The 24619-nt window shown below is 36.2% G+C and overlaps 1 long non-coding RNA gene across 3 annotated transcripts in view; it reads right to left on the bottom strand.

The window, feature by feature from the left end:
- The window catches only part of LOC117979249 (uncharacterized), a 126193-nt gene extending 105648 nt beyond the window's left edge, over window positions 1-20545 (bottom strand). For all 3 annotated transcript variants that reach the window (XR_004670010.2, XR_004670011.2, XR_010109192.1), the window contains exon 1: window positions 20387-20545. This is a non-coding gene — a long non-coding RNA (uncharacterized LOC117979249). The remainder of the gene's footprint in view (window positions 1-20386) is intronic.
- Window positions 20546-24619: the final 4074 nt, after the last annotated feature.

Below are 24619 nucleotides of genomic sequence, written 5' to 3' on the forward strand. Positions count from 1 at the left end.
GCCTTGGCCTCTCATGTATGGTCCTTGACAGATGATTTTGTTTGAAAGAGCTCTGATTCTGGGCAGAGCTGGGGTAAAACAGGCCAAAAAAGAGAGAGTTCTGATGTGAAATGCTCACTAAAATAGAAGTGTCTGGCTTTTCATGGGCAACCAGGGATTGAGAGAGAAAGAGGGACTAGGGCAGAGAAGTTCAAGGAGAAGAAAAGTATGGGGAGAATTAGGAGAGAGAAGAGGTCCAGGAAGTTGGCAAGAAACAAGAACCTAAAGGAAACTTGCCACAAGGATATCCTTATGTTGAAGAGGCCCAGCATATGTTTTACACTTCTGGTTTTGCTGTGCTGTGCTACCCTTCAAACTGATTTCCCCTGTTACCCAAAACTTTTAGGAAAAATCTGATGCACAGTGACATCTTAAAGGAGCAGTGTCCACCCTGGGGAAACAGAGGCCCAGAGGAAGAGAAGAGCTGTAGGAACCAGCAGCTACCTTTTGGAGTCAAGGGATACAGGAAAGCAATTTGTTATGCAGTCTAATTCAGACTTAAGTGCAGAACAGTCTTTCTTCAAATTATACTAAAATGAACTATTGAATATGGAGCAGAATAGCACCTGACCTCTCTCATGTAAGGATTCACAAATATATTTAATAAGAGACAAATCAATCACTACAATAATTATTATCAGATTTCAAAGATAAAGGCATTTTTAGGCTGGAGTAATCAGCTTTGGCTAAAAAAAGTGACTCCATTGGAGAAAGAAATTGAGGGACAGTAAGAATAAAGTGGGAGGAGGGGGGCATCTCAGATGGAAGTCAGGAAGTGATGCTGGTGTTTAGACTGAACTAGAAGCAACAAGTTGGTGTTTATGGGCATGAGCATTGGAGTCAATAGACCTAAATTGGATCCCCACTCTGATACTACTTAGTTCAGTAATCTAGAGCATTTTTGCTAACATGTTTGTGTTATGAGGGGAATTAAGTGATAACACTATGCAAACTAATTTCCTTGTTGCTTGGCACATAATCAGTTCTTATAAGGATAGTTATGTAGACTAGACAATGAATAGATGACTAAACATTATGCCTGAAGAAACTACAGGTGAACTCTATAGACTAAAATTTGTGTCTGTGCAGAGCTTGAGTAAAGAGCTACTCGGGAGGCTGAGGCAGGAGAATGCCGTGAACCCGGGAGGCGGAGCTTTTGGGGAGCCGAGATAGCACCACGGCACTCCAGCCTTGGGTGCCAGAGCGCGAGACTCAAAAAAAGCTTTACTTTAAGTGAGAATTCCTTGAGCAAGGGCAAAGATGACTGCAACATGACGATAGGGGAGACTTGTCCCAAGTCGGGGCTCATGTTGCTGCTTGGATAATGATCGAAATAAAATTCCATTGTGAACTTCGGACATCACCTCAAAACCAGCATTGGTGATTACATAAGCAAATGGGGCCAATTCATATCAGCGCTGAAAGACTTTGGAATCAAACTGTGCAATTTATGGCCCAGCTATCTAAATGCGACTCAGAGTTGGGGAAAGAACATCTTTTTCTGGTCCTTAAAGGTCAGAGTGAAGCTCTGGACCATAAAGGCTCATCCTGGCAGAGAGACGCCATGCCCTTGGGGGCTCCTTCTCATGGAGACACCCGAAGCTGAGACAGGGTTGCTGCTTTCTGTTGGGAGAGGAGGGCAGAACCAAACTTTGGGGCTTGCTTTGTGCCTTCAGAGACTTAATGGAGAAGAACCAGGAAGCAAGGAACAGTTAGAGACTATTAGAATGGTCTTTGTAAATACCTGTTCTGTGGATTATTCTCTTCTTTCCATCTTACTATCTAAAAGAAGGGTCTGTATAATAATGCAATCATTTGGAATTTACCAGTTCACCTTTTGTAAACAGTCTACGATTCTATTAAAGGCATATCCTCATCAGTCTGTGTAAAAATTTTGAGTAAATTTTAAGCTAATGTAAATTATTATTTTTATAGGAAGTGCCGTACATTCTCACCAGGATAAATAGACTTAGGAGAGGCACTAACCTTATTGTAGAGGAAAAGTCTATCAACAATCTGAATTATAAACAAAACACCCAAAAGTTATGGAAATAAACTGTCATGTTTTCACTAGAACTCATGGATGAAAGAAGGGAACGTAGCTACTCAAAAAATAATCAGTCAACACTTACAAACCAACTGCCTAGACAAGAAGATAAAAATAAATGTAAACACTCAACATTACCATACATATTTTATTTAAGAAATCACAACTTTCTTGTAAAGTGTTATCCCTCAATTTATTTTTTTCCACACATCTCCTTTGGTGATATCATAATACAGTAGTAACTGGTCAGTATCAAAAAAGTCTATACTGCATCTACATTAGTAACAGAGTTTGGTTCCATCTCTGAAGGTTAGAGTTCTTGAGCATATCTCTCAATGTGAGTCCCAATTAATTCAATCCACAAGCGAGATGGGTCACATCTTAGGGAAGGAAAGGAAAGGAGAAGGACTCTGAGCATGTTGACCTCATCAGGACTCAGCCCAACGCCTGACACCTGTGCCCACGTTCACAGGCTGATTAATGGGCTGTCACTTCAGTTGTTGACTGGTGAATTATTTATACTTATACACCGCTAAATAATTTAGAGCTGATATCTTAAATTACAGCTGAGAGTGACTAGAGGAAGGTGGCCTTAAACTCCAACTGGAGATCAATGCCCTTGTTCTCAGGGAACTTTAGACCACAATTTTTGCTGACTGTTCTCAGAAGAAAAGATGGAAAAGAAAATATATGTCAATTGGGTATAACATGTTAGAGAGGGTGAAATGCTTCAGCAATCAAAGAGAAAGTTGCCTTAAAAAACACAAACAAGATACAGCTCTGAAGGATACTAAAATTTTATAGAAAAAGAAAATATTTGGCTTCAAAATTTAATAATGAAATCTAGACCTACTGTAGGTTTTAAACTTCGCCTTAAAGAAATTTACCATGCTCTCTTATCACAGAAGATCTGGATACATAGTGATTTTCACCTGTGGCTATTGCATTACATTTTGTTTTGTTTCTATAATGCAGCAAAGATGGCTTAGAAATAAAATATTCATTAACATAGCACAGGGTGGGATAGGGCAGTGATGTGATTGCATCTAGACATATTAAATTGAGAAGAGTAAAAGAAAGCGGGGGAAGGTTGAGAAGAAAAGTAAGAGTGTGAAGATTTTTAGCACCTTACTGATACCACAATGTGTTTTTGGAGTAGCCAAATAGATTGCGGAAAGTTATCTTAATAAGTGATTATTGCGTTTAATTTACTAAGACTGAATATGTATTATGCAAATAAGAGGTAAGCGTTTTAAGACAACATTAAAATATAACGAGGGATTTTCTATTAACTTAAATGGAGTTTGTGGAATGTGTATGTGTGTGTGTGTTTGTGTTTAAAGAGCATATCAAAGAAAAATGGAACTATTATAAGCTCTACTTCCCCTGATCACTATCTTTTTATACACACTTCATATAAATTTCCTCCCACATTGGCGTTTACAAGCATATTCTTTTTTTAATACATGGCAATATTAAATACTTGTTGATAGTGACTACTTAATAATTAACTTTGGTGGCTGCATTGATATGCTCTGACATTACTGATGGCTTGCCTTTCATCATAAGCTTCTTACGAAAAGGTCTTAACAATATTTGCCTAAAATCAGATAGGCCCAGATCTCCAAAGGATGTCCTTTCCTTGATAAATGAAAAAAAGAACTTAACTAACCCTCTTTGCTTTTATGACATATATTGTATTATGATGGCAAACAGAGAAACAGTGTGGGTGAGTCTTGGGGATAGATAGGATGTGGAGTTTCTTCTGGGCTAGGGGCAGTCCTGCTCTTTCACGACTTTGAATAAGATACTCACTTGCCTCATTCTTTGTTTGAACCACCAATGCTCAATATCTCCCTCTAGTTTCCAGAAGAGGTATTTGGCAATTTCTGTCTCCTGCAATATAATGGTGACTTTGCAAGGCTGTTCATGATTTCTCTTTTAATCTTCATAGCATTTTGAACAGATAGTCATTTTGACCAAGAATAGGGGCGGAATTCTGGAGTGAAAAAGTCCCAAACAAGTCAACCTCCTTTCCCTGGATTTCACGGAATTTCTTAGTGACACAATAGTATTCTGTTTCCAAAATTAGATATAATCATCTTCACCTTTGTAAAGGTTAATAGACACTTAAAACCAACAGCAAGTGATTGGATAGGCTTCTAAATGTGAGTTTCCAAGATCAAACAACCTGGCTTAGTGCTACTACAAATATCAAAATATTGAAATATTTACTCTTTTAATATGGTACTTGCCATGAACATGTACAACAAGAGGACCAGACAAGGAAGCCCCTTTGTGACCACAGACCTGAGACTCCTGTCCCCTCCCTAGAAACAGAGAGATGGCAACACAACCACAGCAAGGCCTGGATCGGCCACACTCTCTGCTCCCAATGGGCAGTGGTGGGTACAGACCCTCTGTTCCCATGAAACTGAGACTCCACTCCCCCACCAGGAAGCTTCAGGGCTGGCAGACATAGCTAAAATAAGCAGGCTGGCTTGAAAAGCCTCTTTGTCCCGGCAGGCCTGCTGCCTCCCCCACTGAGAGACCCTCAGAAATATGGCAGGAAGCCCCTTCTGCCCCCTTAGAAGGCACCATCAGGGAACAGTGGGAATCTGAGCAGTATCAGACAAACCAAGCAGACCAAAATAACACCATAAAGGCAGTAAAAATGAAATTGTCATTTGAACTCCATCCCACAAACGTGTGCTAAACATGACAGAATAATTAACTGTTAAATGATGTAAATAGGATCCAGAGAATCATAACATGATAGACAAAATGTACAAGATACAACTGAAAATCACTCATTATACCAAGGAACAAGAAAAATCATAATGTGAATGAGAAAACTCAATTATCTGATGTCAACCCTGTGATGAAATCAATGTTGGAATCATCTAACAAGGATCTTACAGCAGGTATTATAAAAACGCCTCAACCAGCAGTTTCAAATTCTCTGGAAACAAATTAAAAACAACCTGCAAAGAAATAAATGTTATGTAAAAGAACCAAATGAAAATTAGGGAACTGAAACTTAATAACACTGCTTCCCACCCCCACATACACAACACACACATACACACACAATCTCTCTGATGGGCCCAGTAGAAGTGTGGATACAACAGGGAATAGGATCAGTTCACTCGAGGATAGATCAATAAAACTTACCCATCTTGAACAACAGGGAGAAAATAGACTGAAAAAAAAAAGAGCGAGACTATTAATGGGCCACTTGGAATCTCATAATGAGAGGAGAAATAGAGTGAAGCTGAAAAAATATTTAAAGAAATATTCTTTGAAAATGTTCCAAATGTGATGAAAAACACAAGTCTACAGATTTACGAAAATGTGCAAATACCCAAAAGAACTAAAAAAAAAGAAAACATCCACACAATGACACACCATAATGAAATTGCTGAAAACTAAAGACAAAGAAAAATATATTAATGGTAGCTAAAGAGGAGTAACAAATTACCTGTAAAAACGTAAATGATCAGGATAACAAACTTCTCTTCTAAAACAGTGAAAGGCAGGAGGAAATGTAGAATGTTCTACTGCAACAAATATGCCACTTTTTTCAAGTGCTCCCAGAATATTTATCAAGATAGACCATATCCCGGGTCATAAACAAACCTCAACAAATTTAAATGAATTGAAATCATATGGTGTGTTCTCTGACTATAATGGAATCAAACCAGAAATCAGAAACAGAGGGAAAAGGGGATAAGTTCTAGATACACAGAGATTAAATGATACATTCTAAATAACCTGTAGGTGAAATAGTAAATCCCTAAGGAATTAGAGATACATAGAATTGAATGAAAATAAAAACATACGATATCAAAATATGTAGAATGCTGCTGATGCAGTGCTGAGAGAAAAATCACATGATTGTAGTGATTAATTTTAGATGCTAATTTGCAAGGTGTTTGGAGTGAAATTAATATTCAAATTAATGAACATTGATTAAGCAGATTGCCATTCATAATTTGAGCAGGTCTTATTCAATTGACTAAAGGCCCAAATAGAACAAAAAGCCTGGCCTTCCCAAGCAAGAGGGAATTTCCTAGCAGTCTGCCTATAGAATTCATCGGTATGATCAACTCTTCTGGTCTCAAGCCTGCCAGTCCACCCTGCAAGTTTTGGTATTCCAAGACTCAATATTTGCACGAGCCATTTTAGTTTCCACCTCAACACTAGGTAAGAAGAACAAGATAAACACAAAGCAACAGGAAGACAAAAATCAAAATCAAAATCAAATCAATAAAATGGAAAATAGGAAAACATAAAGAATAATCAATGAAATAAATTATTCTTTGAAAAATTTCATAAAATTGATAAACCTCTAAGATAGAAAAGTCACCAATATCATGAATGAAACAGGGGATATAATTACTATATATATTTAATTAATTATATATAGTTATACGTGTGTGTACATATCTCAGACACACACACATATATATATACATATTTATACATACACACACAGAGAGAGAGAGAGACAAATGTCATGCTTATTTAAAAATCCCAGCATAGTTTTATGTAGACATAGACAAGCTTATTCTAAAATTTATATGGGAAAGGACTGGCCCAAGAATAGCTAAAATGACTTTGACAAATGAGCATAAAGTACAAGAAATCCCTCTAAGTTATATCAAGGTAGATACAAGCTACCTTATTAGGTAGCTACAGTAATCAAGTGTAATATAGCACAGGGATAGACACATAGATTAGGGTAATCCAATAGACAACTAGAAAATGACCCACGCAAACATGTTCAACTGATTTTTTTGAGAAAACAATGCAAAAAAGAATTCAGTGGAGGAAGGAAAACTTGATTGCAACAAGTGGTACTGGATCAATTAGATGTCCATAGCAAAAAATAAGCTTTGAGTTGAACCTCATATCTGATCTAAAAATGAACTCAAAATGGAACATGGATTAAAAGTGAATGTAAAACTGTAAAACTTTTAGGCAAAAACATTGAAGTAAATCTTTGAGATCTGGCACTTGGCAAAGCATTCTTGGACTTGACATCAAAAACACAATCCATGAAAGCAGCAAGTTATGAATTGAGTCTCATCAAAATTAAATGATTTTGCTGTGTCAAAGGCCCTGTGAAGAGGATGGAAAGGCAACCTACAAACTGGGAGAAAATATTGCACACCACGTAGCTGACATAAGACTTGTATCTAGAAAATATAAGACATTATAAAAAGTCAACAGAAAAAAAAAGCAGTCCTATTAGAAAATGAAATAGGAACACTTTTACACTGTTGGTGGGACTGTAAACTAGTTCACCCATTGTGGAAGTCGGTGTGGCAATTCCTCAGGGATCTAGAACTGGAAATATCATTTGACTCAGCCGTCCCATTACTGCATATATACCCAAAGGATTATAAATCACGCTGCTATAAAGACACATGCACACGTATGTTTATTGCGGCACTATTCACAATAGCAAAGACTTGGAACCAACCCAAATGTCCAACAATGATAGACTGGATTAAGAAAATGTGGCACATATACACCATGGAATACTATGCAGCCATAAAAAATGATGAGTTCATGTCCTTTGTAGGGACATGGATGAAGCTGGAAACCATCATTCTCAGCAAACTATTGCAAGGACAAAAAACCAAACACCACATGTTCTCACTCATAGGTGGGAATTGAACAATGAGAACACATGGACACAGGAAGGGGAACATCATACACCGGGGCCTGTTGTGGGGTGGGGGGAGGGGGAGGGATAGCATTAGGAGATATACCTAATGCTAAATGATGAGTTAATGGGTGCAGCACACCAGCATGGCACATGTATACATATGTAACAAACCTGCACGTTGTGCACATGTATCCTAAAACTTAAAGCATAATAATAATAATAATAATAATAATTTAAAAAAAGAAAATGACCAAAGGGCATGAAGAGACATTTCACTAAGAGGAGGACAAACAAATGACAAGTAAGCACGTGAAAGGATGCCCAGGAATTAGCCATCACCAAATGCAAATGAAAATCACCATAGGATATCTCTACCTAACTAACAATGACTAAAATACAGCCAACATAAATAGTTACAATATCAAATCCTAGTGAGGATGCAGTGAAACTGGATTATTCATACATTGTTCATGGGAAAGTAAATAATACAGCCACTCTGAAAACCATTTTGGCAATTTCTTGTAAAACTGAAGATGCAATTACCATATGAGCCAACATTCGCACTCTAGGTCATTTAACCCTGAAAAAAATGTTAAAACATATGTTTATGTCAAATACACATTTTTTTTAGCAGCTTTATTTAGAATAGTTCCAAACTAGAAATAGTCCAGATGTCTTTCAACAGATGAAGGGTATGGTATATCCACGTCACCGAATACTACTCAGTGACACAAAGGAAAGAACTATTTGCAACAATGTGGAGAAATGTTTGGGGTATTATGGTGCATGGACTAAACCAATCTCAAAAGCCAACCCTATACTGTGTTATACCATTTATATAGCAGTTTCGAAATGACAACATTTTAGAACCCCAAAGTGTAAGAGAGTGGAGACATAAACTGTCCCACCACAGTCTTGTTAGGTTTGGCAGCTGGGCATAGGTAGCAGAGGGAAGAGAAAGGAAAGTTCTGAAACTATCTAGCTGGTATCATCAGAAAATTAAGACACTCATTAATCACTTATAAGATTATGTTTCTTTGCCCACAAATAACTGCATTTTAAAAGAAAAGGTAGAGAATCCGACATTCATGGATGAATTAATTTATTTTAAAGGTAGATTTTAAAAATCAGTGGGAAAATTTTTATTGGAGAAGGTGGAGAAGCAAAATTGGAGATCATTAATTATGTAGTAATTGAGTAGATGAATGAACAAATGAAACTAGGTAACAATTCTTTATGTACCCACTACCATTGCTGTACATTTATTTATTTTCATAGTGCAAACTGTGTGAGAAGGTGTGTTCAACATAGTGGATGGCAGTGAAACTTATTTCAAGATTTTTACTTGAAACCTTTGAATATTTGAACTTAAGAGCATTTGTAAATAAACCATACACGCATTTGCCATTTGAAAATAACTAGGTGATTTTAAATCTTCTTTAAACAAAAGTATTTGATGAGCATAAGTCAAACAGATGCATCAAGACCAACACGGCATTCAAACCTATGATAAATCATCAGCACAAGGAATGCTGGCCATGACTGTCTTTGACGATTTACTAATATTTGAAAATATGAGGCCTGGTATGATTTTAAACCTCGGCAATTCCTTTTGATCACTTGGATGGAATCATAGAATCATAGACATTTAAAACTATAAAGGTGGAGAAGGCATTGGAGGGAAAGTAACATTCTTAGGTATCTAGAGTAGAGCGCCAAGATCCTGGTCCTCCTGGCTTTGCTGGCTGGGAACAGTGCCAGCATGACAGCAGCAGCACTTTGTTAGGAAGGTGCTTCAAATTCCCACATTCTCCTTGCTGAGCTATTTTGCCAATGAAATAAGCACAACAGGACTTTGACATTAGGTGTTTTCCTCTGCTAGATCAACGGAAGTCTTCTTGCCTTTTGGGGCTTGTGTGCCCCCTCTGACCATGCAAAGCGAAATACGTTGCCTTTCCCCGTCTATTCTTATTGAAGTGTTTATGGATACAATTTTTTTGTACAATTGATCCTACACTAAGAGATGGGGATCTTGACTCTACTGTTTTTCTACGCTCTCAGTTAAGAACAGGTACTGTGTAAACACTGGTTAAATGAATGCTGGCAGATTAACTTTATGTTAATTCCTTTCCCCACACATTTTGTTTTGCAAAAATGCAGAAGATACCAGGTCATTTTGTGTAAGAATGGGAAACCCTTTTGGATTAGATAATGTGTGTTATCTATTATTTAATGGCCTCTTTATAAAATTAATTCAATAATATCAAGATATGTATTATCTCTCAACACAATGAGGAATATTGAAGTAATAATACACACATCTTTTGGAAGCAGATGTGATAATGAAGAAAATGTCACAAAAATAAGAATCTGATGAAAGTAAGTAAAATTGTAACTACTCAAAGATCATAATAGTATCTCTTTTTTATGGTTATTTTTCTAGAGCCATGCGCAGTGTGCAGCATATTGTTTGTTCTTGAGAACTAATGTTCTGGGGCGGTAAAAGGGCAATTATGGGACTCCTTAAAGGTGGTTACAAACATAACAAAAGAGTAAGGACAGATATTCCCTGTATATAAATGGAACATTTTAATGGGCCCATCTAATCCCATTTTTCGAAGGGAGCATCCTCCTACTCACAGAGCCATTGGAATTAGACAAATGCAAGTATTCCCTTCTCATTATGTGTGAGATTTTCCCTTACTTGAATTTTTGTGTAAAGCCTAATGGGGAAGACCAGGGCTTGGCAAACCTTTTCTGTAGGGAAGCACATCATAAATATTTCAGGCTTCCGGGGGCCATGAGTCACTCAACCCTGCCATTTTAACACAAAAGCAGACATAGAAAATGTGAAAAGGAATGCATATTTCTATGTTTCAATAAACCTTTATTCACAAAAACAGGCAGTGGGGCAGAATTGGTCCAATGGCCGTAGTTTGCCAACCACAGTGATAGATGACTAGTGTGATACTGTTTTGTTAAATATATGAAATTTGAATTAACCGTTTCTCTAAGTATTTTGAAAGTATATTTAATATTGTTTTTGTTTTCATAACTAGGTAGTGATGTTCATTACACATAAAATATATCCTAAATAAATAAAATTGCCTATCTGTGTAGTTTGCATCATTCATATATTGTTATTCAATAACGTAGGTAGACTGGTTAAGAAGACTAAAATTAGTGGGGAAATTTGGGAGCTGTGGCTTTTATTACTAGCTAATTTTTTACTTTATTGTCTTTGGCAAATCACAGAATAGTTACACACTACAGTCTTGAAAACAGATGCAACACTATCCACATGGCCCCTGATCTCATGTTCTTATACTAGGTGCCTTTGCATTGCTTATGACTTTGAGGTCAAATTGGATTTTCAGGATATAAGAAAGTGGCCAGTAGAGGCCGGGTGCAGTGGCTCACACCTGTAATCCCAGCACTTTGAGAGGCCAAGGTGGTCAGATTGCGAGGTCAGGAGTTCAAGACTAGCCTGGCCAACTTGGTGAAACCCCATCTCTACTAAAAATACAAAAATTAGCTGAGTGTGGTGGTGGGCGCCTGTAATCCCAGCTACTTGGGAGGCTGAGGCAGAAGAATTGCTTGAACCCAAGAGGTGGAGGTCGCAGTGAGCTGAGTTCGTGCCACTGCACCCCAGCCTGGGTGACAGAGCAAGTCTTGGGCATGGGGGGCGGGGTGGCAGGGGAAGAAAGTGGCCAGTAGAATGCTATAGATTTAAAAGTGCTGTATTTGTCAGGATTCTCCAAAGAAAGAGAAACAATGAGACATAGATATATAGAAGGAGATTTATTGTGGGGATTGGCTCATGAGATTATAGAGACCAAGAAATCCCACAATTTTTTTTTATAAGCTGGGGACTCCAGGAAGCTGGTAATGTAATTCTGTCTGAGTCTGAGGGTGTAAGAACTAGGGGAGCTTATTGTGTAAGTTTCAATTTAAAGTTGCAGGCCTGAGAAACTGAAGGACCGCTGGCATAAATTCTGAAGTCTGAAGGCCTGGGAACTAAGAAATCCAATGTCCAAGGTCAGGAGAAGATGAATGTTCCAGTTCCAGAAGAGAGAAAAATAATTCGCCCTTCCTTCACCTTTTTGCTTTATTCAGTCCCTCAATGGATGGGATGATGGCTGCTCACATGGATGAGGGCAGACATTCTTTACTCAGTCTACTGATTAAAATGCTCATTTGTTCTGGAAACACCCTCACAGTTATACCCAGAAATGATACTTTATCACCTCTCAGGGTATCTCTTAGCCCAGTTAAGTTGACACCTAAAATTAACCATCATGGTCCTCTAAACAGGAGGAGGCACTGTAGGTACCGAGACAGAAGAGACCTCAGTGAATGTCCAGTTGGATTAGTGTTGACCAGTAGAGAGTGTAGCTAAAACATACATTTCAGACTTCTGAGAGAAGAGGCAAAGCCAGCAGGAGAACACTTAAAGAGGAACAGGGAAATTATGAAGGAGAAATAGGATACACTCAGCTTAGTTATTCAGAATATAGTGGCTAATTTTCTAGGAGATGTTATGAAAAACTGGCCAAAAGTTTCAGATATTGGCAAACAAAGGTAAGAGTCTGGATCAAATAGAGACAACCCCAAATCTCTGAGATACAAAAATAAAACAAAAAAAGAAAACATACATTGTCTTGTGCTCAGCTGCCTACCTCATCTCCCATGAGTGCAGACTCTTCTGACCTCTTCACTTAGTCTCTGGTGCTATCCCTGATCCACTCCATTCTTCATGAAATGCCCTGCATAAAAGTTGCTAATTTACAGCCTCCAGCCATACAAATTGTCCTGCCGTTTTCCTCCTAGCTTTTAATTCTCCTATTGTGAAGCCTGCAGACACCATAGACCACTATTTATTTTGTATCCTTATCCATAACATCTTGGCTCCAAATTTAGGTCCCTAAGCTATCTAAATTGTTCTGCTAACCAAGTTAAATCCCAGAGCTTACAGCAGTTACAGGAAAAGTTTCCTATATCTCATCCTGGTGCTGTAATTGAAATTAAAGTAAATGATTCACACAGTGCACATTAATGTTGGCGCGGCTCCCTCTGCCTTCTTCCCAAATGACATTATGAGTTATGCCAAACTAAACTCATTTCCATTTTTGATATGGTTAACGAGTGGTAGATGAGGAGAATGCCATTGACAGAGTATAACTTGATTTCAGTCAGGCATTTAGGGCAAACAATGACTCTCAGACTTTTCTTTTGGACATGACAGGTAAATGTTAACAGCATAATACAAGAATATTTGAATAAAAATTGCCAAGACTTGATTAATTGCTTGGTGAGAAACAGAAAGAAGAATTCCATTTCTAGTTTTTTCCTCAACATTCCCTCTTTGACCCAGTCTTGATCAATAATATTATCAACAGGGCAACCGAAGTTAACATTTGGATATTGACAGTAGTTTAATTTTTAGATGATAGAAAAACCTAAGACAAAGAGCTTATATTGGGTAAGAAAACTACATTTTGAAAGAGTCTTAGCGACATTATTCTCAACAACCAAAACAAAGTTTTATGTATGTTATGACTTAATAAAGGGAAGCTTATGCCACCATGAAAGGCTGCTTTTGAAGATTAGCGCCAAGGCATTTTTTAAACCATATGTATACATATCATGTGTGTATATATAAATATATAGTCCAGAGGAAAAAAGACTGGATGGAAACATACTATCATTTCAGATGCTGTCTCTGAATGATGGGATTAAGTTTTCTTTTTTACTTTCCAACATTTTCTAAAATTTCGGCAGTAATGGTATTGCTTTCCAATAATAATTTTTAAAAAGACACAAGTAATGGATAAATTAAAAATCTGGTCAAAACCAACAAGTAAAATTGAGAAAGGCTGAACGTAAAGCCCTGCATTTTCCTTCCAGAATCAACGTTGGCCCATAAAGTGGCCCCTGTCACAAAACCCACTTGGACACAGTGTCCCATACTTCCCCACTTACTCCACCTCTGGCTCTCACTTCTGGTTCCAATCTGACTGAAACCTCAACAGTGGTTGGTTCTGCGCTCCATACTGTAAGCCTCAAATGTGTCCATGAGTGCATGCCGCTGCTTATGTTCCCAAGAACAGAGTGAGTTTTTCAATATGTAGAACCTTGTAAAATCAGGACTAGCATCCTGTGTTTGTCATGTTCACCACCATCTTATTAAAGTGTCCAGTCTCTCATTTGGTGTTCAAGTTGGTTGATAATGCTTTTCAAAGCACAGACTTGACATACTGGTTGCAAAATTTTTATATTTCCATTTATTTCTGTATATCATCTCTCAGTGGTAAAATTTCAAAATTTTTCCTCAAAACAAGGAGAGGCATTGAAAGTATGGTAGCACGTTGAAAATAACATATAGGTTAACAATTGAGAAAAAATTATCTTTTTTGTAAAAAGAGAGAAGTCATAATATTGAATTTTTACCGTTTAATCAGATATTTAAATTACATATAATCAAGAAGAAACCTATTATTTTAAATCGCTTCAAGGCTCTGATATGAGGGGTGAAAAACACGATCCTTTGAAGATATTCCTGCAGCCTGCCTACCCTCCAGACTCGGTATCCTAATTTCAGCATTTCTTTCCCGCTCTTAACTGGAAAAGAATCTGCAGAGACCAGACAAAAGTAGAAGTGACTTCTCTGTTTTCCTTTCACGTGCAGGTAATTCATTGAAGGGCAACTCTAATTAGGATTTCATTTTTATTAAGATCCCTCACCCAAATTCTCTGTAGGTGAATGCTTGGATCTGGTAGAAATGGAGGACAAGAGTTATCTTGGGCAGCCTATTTTTGGTTTCTTTTTTTTTTCCCTTTTATATCCAGAGTTCATTGAACACACGATATGCTGGATAGTATTTATCCAAGAGCAGAATGCCTGGGACAGAGAATTGAGAACTTTCATCATTCAGTGACATCGTACCAGTAATCAAGTGAGTCCTCCTTCTAACTTTTTTTTTTAAGTGAATGTGGTACAGTAAAGAGAGTATCTCTCTATGTTTAGAGAAAATATTTTTCTAGAATACAGAATGGATAATTTTTTTTATTTAGATACAAAGTTTTGAATTGTGCTCTGCTACCTTGGGTGCACCATTGAAAAAGTAGTTTTCGCTAAAATTTTTCTTTGTCATGTATACATTCTGAGATTTCTGTGCTCAACTGCACTCTAATTAAAGACTAAACCTGGTGTGTCAAATTAGCACCTTGACTGGGTAGTAACTCGTTTCTAGTTCTTTCAGAACTAGAAATATGAGGGCCAAAAGAATTACTCTGGTACAGCTGACTAACAAGAAATTTACAAAACAAAACAAAAAAAGATGTCAATTGTTGACTGGAAGTGCTGTGCTAAAGTTATCCTGGGAGGATTAGGGTCAAGTCTTATGATGCCAGAGCTAGTTCCACTTTTTTTTTTTTTTTTAAATATGACTCTTTTATCCAGCAACAGTGAGTATTTTCTTCTCACTTTCCTAAATTCTAACCTAACCAACCTGGTGGTCCTGGGGAAAAAAAAAGGAAAAATAAATGTGGTCTGGTAAATTATTTGTACCTGTTTGCCAGACTGTCTTAGTCTAAGGTGTGTTGTATTATTTATTACAATGCATAAATATTTATTAAGCACACAGCATATCTTTTCTCCAAAGAAGAAAAAAAGTCAACAACAAACACACAAAACTCTAAACTCTTTTCTGAATACTACCAAACTGAAAATTCCAGGTAGATTACAGTTTGAAGCAGCAGCACACTGTTTTGAATGCTGCATGCCACAGACAAGCTCCCTTCTTGGTTCCACCCAGGGTGACTCTCATTTTTATTTCTGGTACAAGTGTGCTGAACACAGCACGTCTCTATGACCTGAGGAAAACTTCCAGGGGTCTCTGAATGGGAAGATATTTATTAGAATTTAAAAACCATAGCTTTTCAGAAATTCAACTCTGCTTATCCTTTGTTGTAATAACAGAAATCTCAAATAATTATTGTAGTTAAACCATTTAGAGTAAAAAAAAACCTCATAATTTTTCCTATTAAGCATGTTTAACATAATGTATGTTGGTTAAGAAGTCACCTTAAAATATTTAATTCAATATGCCCTTGAATTAATCTCACTCTTTTCCACAAAATCCATGTGAAGGAATTGTAATGTTTTGGGTTGACAGATTAAATATTAAAATATTTCTAGTCATGTCATTGCTCATATTTCTGTTTTTCTCCTCATGGAGTCTGAAATAGTATCTAAACATCGGGTTCAGTTAAAATTTTATCTTGTTTTTAAGTTTCAGTACCGGTGAACTGTTAATATGCAGTTCTTTGTTATAGCTTTGTTGCTCTTCTTTGAGAATGCATCAGATAAGCATAAACAGACACACAAACACACACAAAGACACATGCACACACACACTCTTTCCTTAACATCATTTGAGTCTCAAGGACACTACGCTAGACTAATAAGGAAAATATTCTCTCATATTATGCTAGATAAAAATTCAGGGGTGGAATTCATAAATTAAATACAGAGTAGTGTCTATAAAATTCCATAGAACTAGAGAATAACATCCTAACCAAAGCTAGACCGAAGCTCCATGAGGGTATGACCAATGCCTGTTTATTTTCAATGCTGTTCCACAGCTGCCTGGCACAGCAGTTAACAAATGCATATTTGAAGAACAAATAAATGGATGACAAAACAAATGAATATGTTAGTATAGAAGTAAAAGAATGCTTTGCTAATGTTACCAATAAAATTTTGGTAATTTGGAAAGTCCTTCTGATGCTAAACTGTGAAGAAAACATTCTAAAATTAACATGTGCTTCAAAATTTCCAAGTAACTTAGTTTTTATTACTGAAGCAATTCTACTCCAGTTGTTTTAGGACAACCAGAAAATACAGCATGCAAGAAGTAATAATCATCCAAATCTAAGAAATAAATATTGTTGAAATCTTGGAATGTCTCCTATCACATTTACTTCTGCAAGTCTGTGAAAATTTTGAAAAGTTATATTCTAAAGCACATACTGGTTTTTGTAACTAGTTTTGTCCAGATAAAATACATTATGGGCACATTTCCATGTTCATAAATTTATCATTGACATCATTTTTAATGGTGCCATATCATTGAATTTATGTTACTAACTTAATTTTTGAATCAGCTTTAAGTTAGTCATTATTATTATTATTTCTGATAAATATTCACCCCATGACCCACATTCTACTTTGGAGAATCATTCTGCTCCACATCTATCCAAGATTTAGTGTGGATGAAAAAAGCAAGTTCTAGACCCTTTTTGCCTTGCTTGTGGTGCAACGTACTGCTTGCATCTGTTGCTCTGATTCGAAAATCTCATTAATGCCTGGAGCTTGAAAGGAGCTGGAGAGGAGACTGTGATCTTTATTTTTCCTAAAATCTCTGTTAAAGGGAAAATGTCATTTGTTTTAGTTTATTAAGATGTAAAACGGCTATAAAATGTAATGTGTAAATATACATCATTGACTAGTGGCTTAATTGTCTTCCCTTAAAGCATCTACTCAACGGTCCCACATTAAAATATATTCTTCAGTAATAGTCAGTCTCCTTGGGAATACATGAAACAGCACGTTATGAAATAAGATACATTTTACATGTGTGTGACTATCTTTGCGAAGCAAGTCCTCCTTGTAAGTTGAGATATTAACTGCAATAATTATAACAAAAATAACATTATGGATATGTTCTGCTTTGTGTAAAAGCTGTAATTTTAACCAAAGGGAAAAAAACCTTTACATTAAGTTAAAATTCAGTAGGCCAATTTGATTTTGCATTGATTAATTCTCTTGTTCTTTTTAAGGCTGTTTTATTTTCCCATTAGAAAGTGTGATTTTAATCATAAGAGTTGTCTTGCAAAGAAATATTTTAAAAAAATAAAGTAAATTCTCCACTCTACTTGATTACAAAGCTTATTTAGCTCGGAATAGTGTTGCAAATAGTCACTCACCCTTTGGACTTGGAAAAGTAATGATTTATGCCAAGCACAAGGCAGGAAATATACTTAATTTATTCATTGCACAACCAATACACCACCTCAGGGTGGGGTGGTAGGGAAGGCTGGAAAAACATTGTGAGCTAATAAATTATTTCTCCTTGTTTGGAAGCCTGTCACTATGGTATACTGCTAGTAAAGCTTACAAATGATTTTTATTCTGGAGATGTTGATAAAAAAAGGAAAACATTGAGCTGTATATTAAGCTCTGCCTATTTTTCTTTATAAAATTTCAATAGGAAAATGGATTATTAATTAGGCTTCCACCAGAAAATTGTGGACAATGAATCTACATAAAAAATAATCTAAAATTTCCATGATTTTTTCTTTTTCTCACATGTGAAAATTTGTTTTCCTGATTTCTGGACTGTCTTCATGTTAGTATTCTCTGCAAATGTCAACATTTGAATAAACTTCCCAGAACCTACTCCTAGACAGACGTCTACACGGTTGACATAATCCAGATAATTCATGCAAAAATACGCAAATAAAAAACTCTTCTTATTGCCTTTGTAACATCCTTATTTCTTTTTTCTTGACCTGAATTACCCCCATATTAGATCTCTGTAGAGCACCAATTCAAAAATAAATATTAACCCAACACTTTATTTTGTGTTGTGTAGACTTGGCAATGTACAGCCAATAAAAGCTACGTTAGAGCATCTGAACACTCAATTTAACCCTGAAAATTTGCATTTATAATTGATGGTTATGTTTAGCTGATTAACAGTATAGAGAAACACTCTGAAGATTACCAGTGAATTCCACTTATTTTGTAAAATAAACCCTAAGTAAGACACTGGTTGAATTTCAATCTACTCGCGATGAGATGGATTATAAGGAATTTCATGTGTAGACTCCTAAATTAATTTTTCTAAAATAAGATAAACACCAAGAGGCAAAAAGTTAAAGAAATAAACTCAGCAAACATAATGACATAGTGAAAAGATTATTTGGTCATATTTAAACAGCTTGAGTGCTGTTGCTGAATGTCTTGAAGCTTTCAAAGGCAAGTAATTTAACATTACATAGATTTAATTAAAAAAACAAAATGGACCCAAGGATGCTGTTGATGCTGAATGAATCTCAAAATATCAAACAAATTTAGCATTAAACAATTTAAGATTAAGAAAAACAAAAGGGCCCTCTGAGGAAATATTGTCCCTCAATGTTTGTGTCATCTCACAATTTTAAAATAAAATCCCCAATGATAAAGGACTGTCTGCAATAAGATTTAGTGAAATACAGTAATCAATATTTTCATATTTATTTATTGCATTTAATTTCCATTTTAGATAGAAACAAAAATTTAAAATCCCTTTTCTTCATTGTTACTGAAAACTTTAGATTTTGTCATTGAAGTGAGAATGGGAAGACAAAAATAAAAAACACTTAATCATTCCCTTTAATTGAAGAAGCATTTCATTTGATCAAAAGTGATGAAGGAAACTTTTGTTGTTGTTGTTGATAACTTTGTGAATTATCATAGATTTTGAGGGAAGAAAGAGGAAGAGAAAGTCTACCTACAGAAGAAGCAGTGTGTTGTAGTGAAATGGCTATTGATTACAATCACATCAAGGCCTTGTCTAGACCTCCAACAAGCCACATCCAGTGTTTTTCATTTATTCAGTATACACGTATTAATCTTATAACAAGTACAATCCCGTGCAAGATGCTATGGATGATACAAAGGTGACTATGAATTTTATTTCTTTATAGCTCTCCTTTCTTCCAGAAAGAATTTTAGGTGGTACAAAGACATAAAACACAGCCATTATGGAAAATAATATGGAGGTTCGTAAAGAAATTAAAAATAATTTCCCTTTTGGGTATACACCAAAAGAAAACGGAGTTTCCAGCTGTAAAGATCTCTGCACTCCTGTATTCAATGCAGCATTATACACAATAGCCAAGATATAAAATCAACCTAAGTGCCCATCATCAGAAGAATGAACAAATAAACTGTGGGGTGTGTGTGTGTGTGTGTGTGTGTAGTGTGTATGTGTGTGGAATATTATTCAGCCTTAAAAAAGAAGGAGATCTTGTAATTTGCCACAGCGTAGGTGACCTGGAGAAAATATGCTAAGTGAAATGAGCCAGACACAGAAAGAAAAATATTGCATAACTTTCTATATGGAATTTTTAAGTCAAATATACAGAGATAGGTAATAAATCCATGGTTTCCAGAGTTGAGAGTGGCTGGAGAAAATGAGAAGATATAGCTTAAAGGAAAAGTAACAGATATGTAGAATAAACATTCTAAAGCTCTAACATACAGCATAAGGACTGTCATTATTATTTATAGTTACAGTGGACTGTATTCAGGATTTTTGCTAAATGAGTAGATTATAGCTGCTTTTGCCACAGAGGGGAAAATGGGCAACTCTGTGAGATGATGAATGTGTTCATTTGCTTCACTATAGTAATCATCTTACTGTATATATGCATCTCAAAACATCATTTTGTATACCTTAAATATACACAATAAAATTTATTAAAACAAATGAAAAGAAAAACCTCCAAGCAAAACAGAACCAAAACAATGCTTGAAATATATATATATTTATATATTTGCATCTTTTCCTCACCTTATTCACATAGGATTCCAATTCTCTTTAAAAACATGAGGGTCGGGGTTTTCGGCCCTAAGCAACCAGGGAGAGGGGTGCCTCCCTGGAGGTTGACCGATGGGTTCTGATGTTCTTAAAACTGCAGCAGGCACTAATATGGGGCAGCATGGGCCAAAGTTGGAATAGCAGTGAGGGACGAATGTGCCTGCCCTAGGAGCCCTCACAGATTGGCTCTCAGCTCCAGTGACGCTGCCCGATTCCACACCCCAAAAGACTTTTAATCGCTGATGTAATGCTTAACTAATAGCAGTCTGGCTTTAGTCAACACACTACATCCTGAATGATTAGATTTTCAGAGAATTTGTTTCTTGTTGCTCTCTACAGCACCCACAACAATCAAGAACTCTTATTGACTCAACGTGACCTGATTGAAATTGAATAATGATGGAGTCAGTAGTTTGCTAATGGCTAGCAAAAATGACAGAGATTGTTATTTTATTATTATTACTATTATTTCAGCCGGTGCTTTTGTTTCTCTCTTCTTTGAAAAGAAAGAAAACATAATGTGCATGAAAGACAGAAAAACAAATTAGGCATTTGAATGTGCCTCCATGTTATAACCTGTCTTTTTGAAAATATAAATTCTTCTCACAACAGCATGTCTATGACTCATGATAAACAAATTTTTATTTTGATTTAGCAAAATTGAACATCCCGAAAGCAGAGCAAAAACATATCACACGTAATGATTAGGTAGCAGTTCACAATTAACAAAAAGGTATGGGTGCAGGTAAGATGGCCTCAAGATATCTTGTATATATTTACTTATTTTAACAGTCCGAGCTAAGGCAAACACAGGCATGGGGAACTAAACTGACCCACCCCTCAGTAAGGTCATAAGTTCTCAGGAACATTCTAAATGAGTCTTTAGATATATGCACAAGCACATATATGGAAATCATCTTCTAAAATGACTGACTTTCTTTGACTCCCATAAATAAATAAGCATATATTTCCTATAGTCTTTCAGACATAGCCACAGGTCTTCCTTGCTTATATTTGCCCCACTCTAACTTTCTTTTGGTGTATTTTCAATATAATTTGTCACTTCTACTCATTTATCTCACTCCTATAGTCATATAATTTTATATATGTGCCTTACTGCTAAGAACATTCAACTAATTACACATTGAGGTATTTCCTCATTCCCTTATTTATGTTTCTGTTTCACAAAGGTCCACTAATGATATATTTCTTTTGTCTGAAATTAAAGCTAAATCACAACAAAGAACCGAAGATGATTGAAACGAATTCTGTGGTATTATATATTCCTAATCTCTGCCCAATACTAGTCCCCGTCTTTCTCCCCCTTTCCCCAGGCTTAGCATATTTGTCAGTTTCTTGACTTGAGATTGTGAGCCTACAGGGCAGATGTGATGTACTGTTCCGTCATTCTGCATGGCTCAGAGCATGATGTTGGTGCTTACAGAAATGTGAAACAATACCAATAATAATTGCATGCAGTGCATTCAGAAAATGTTCATCAAATAACAGTTATGTAGTAGCCAGCTTTGTGTCTTCTTGAGAATACAGATGAGTGTGTGTGTGTGTGTGTCTGCATGTGAATGTGTGTGCAGGCATGTAAAGTATGTATCCAAATACACCCCCCACACACACACACACATAGATTTAGGAAAAATGCATAAACCTTTTCTCCTTTGTTTCTATATGCTTTTCTACTGTCATACTGAACACAAAGTCTCTAATCATTTCTTATCCATTATCAACATGCTGTATATTTCAGCTATGTGTCTAGCTTTGTGTAGACAGTATAGGAAAATGGTTTGGGGTGTCAGCTCTGAATAGAGCTATCTTTCTCAACATTAGTAAAAATAATTTGATATTAATATTCTATTTTTAGGTAACCAGATTAATTAAAGTAAAAGTAATCATGTTCTCATATAAATCACTTACTAATTAGTGAACAATAGTGAACTATAAAATGTTTCATGACATTTAATTTTTATTTTTCTTATAAAATTCCTAATGTGTATCACATGAGACACAAATACAGGTCTTCATGTGGGTCTTTAAACTATCTATGGGTAGTAAAAACAAGATCATAATCATAGTAAAACCAAGATCATAATCAATTAGTGGTATGCCGGTACATGACTTGATAGAATGAAATACAGCTAGTTTACAAAACCTGGAATGCATTAATTAGGCCTTTATGATTTTGGAAGGAAAACCATGCAGGTGGCATTATCCATATTCTTTGTAGAACTTCTGTTTTTAAGATGATCTGAGATAGATATTTTTGAGGTTTCTTGCTATCTCTATAACAGTGAAAAGAGAATTGGGGCATTTTTGGTTATTTTTTTAAATCTCTAAAAGGCAGGCCTGCCCTACTTTCACCTGAACATAACTTCACATTTTATTATTACATTCAGAACAAAGGCTGCTGCACATGAAGTTTCAATTGCTCCAACGAAAATCCATCTGATGCTGTATGGTTCTGTACTAAACAGACCCTAATTTGGTCTGAAAAGAAAATTAAATCCAAGCAAGAATTCAGGAAGAAAAACAAAGAAACCAGGATTTCTTTTGTGTCCTCAAGGGAAAAAAACGTGGGGCATGTAGAATACTACAAAGCTTTAAGGTGCAAAATTTGGCTCCATCTTTTAAAAAATGTTTAATGAGGACCTACTATGCAGATGACATGGTTCTGAGCATCCTACATGAATCATTTCACTTAAATATACAACAGTCCTACAGTGCAGATGCTATGTGTCCAAGAGTTACAATGGATGTAAGGATTTAAGGCTCAGAGAGGTTATGCAAAACATTTTTCTCACCCAGTGACTAAGTGGTGTAACAAACATTCAGATTCAGGCAAGTCGAATTGCATCTGCACTTAACCATTTCAACTAATATTTATGTATTAATTTAGCCAATAAGAGAAACTTAGTATTTATGAATATTATAGACAAATCAAGGTTTCAAAATCCTAAATGTTTGTTGGATATTTGGGGTAAGATACATGGCCTCTTTCTCTTTTGCAGTAAAATGCTGGCTAGTAAATCTAGACTAGAGCAAGGTAAGAACGTTTAAATCCCTTCCTTTGGATTTTTAGCAGCTTTGGTAGAATAGTTCAAATGGCTGACTAAATTAAATTTGGGGAAAAATAGTGGATCAATTGATTGGCAGACCTGTTTTCCATTGATACAGACAATTAAAAATTTATACAAAAAGATAAAGTTTATAATACTATGTTTCAGTTTCTGTTGTACTAACCACTAGTTGATTTTTCCTGTCTTTTTTTTTTTTTTTGCTTTCATTTATAGACTATGGCCAGCAAGCATTCTGCTGTTTTGCTGTATGTCAACAGCAACTGCAATTAGAAAGATATTACAAGTCTACAAATGGTAGTAGCATCCAAGACAAATCCTAGCCGGGCTGCAGATGGCAGCTTCTCTTCAGAAAGGCATTCTTCCTTTTCCCAATGCAGTAATTGTTGCATTTCCCTAGTGGAAGAACCTGAATTGTGGAAATAATGAAAGTTCCACCATAGTTTGAGCACATAAGAGAGAAAAATGGTTAGTAAAATTTGAAATGGTTTGAAAAATAATTGTCTGCCAAAATATAATTTGTTTCTCAGAATTAAAAAAATAAACTGCATCTATATTTACCGTTCAAGCTCTTCCTTAGGCCTTTCCTATATCCTTGCTTGGCTTTCTGTATTTTAAATTTGATAGACTGTCCCTGAATGCATCAAATTCACATAAAGTACAGCCAAAGCCACAAATGATTAAAAAATCATTCAAAAGCAGGACATAACCCAAAATGAAAACAAGTTATATGAATGAGAGGGTTGCAACCTAAGTGTAATATTTGTTTCATTTGACATTTGATGAGCCAGTTCTTGGTGGGGGCTTAGTTTCATTTCCGTGGCCTCAGTCTGGGACTTTTGGAAAATGTATGTTCCAGGCTGGGCCTGGTGGCTCACACCTGTAATTGCAACACTTTGGGAGGCGGAGGCAGGTGGATCACTTGAGGTCAGGAGTTCAAGACTAGCCTGACCAATATGGTGAAACCCCATCTCTACTAAAAATACAAAACTTAACCAGGTGTGGTGGCGTGTGCCTATAGTTTCAGCTTCTCAGGAGGCTGAGACATGAGAATTGCTTGAACCCTGGAGGCGGAGGTTGCAGTGAGCAGAGATCGTGCCACTGCACTCCAGCCTGGGCA

Source organism: Pan paniscus, chromosome 12 (assembly GCF_029289425.2).
Source record: "Pan paniscus chromosome 12, NHGRI_mPanPan1-v2.0_pri, whole genome shotgun sequence".
Taxonomy (NCBI): Eukaryota; Metazoa; Chordata; class Mammalia; order Primates; family Hominidae; genus Pan; species Pan paniscus.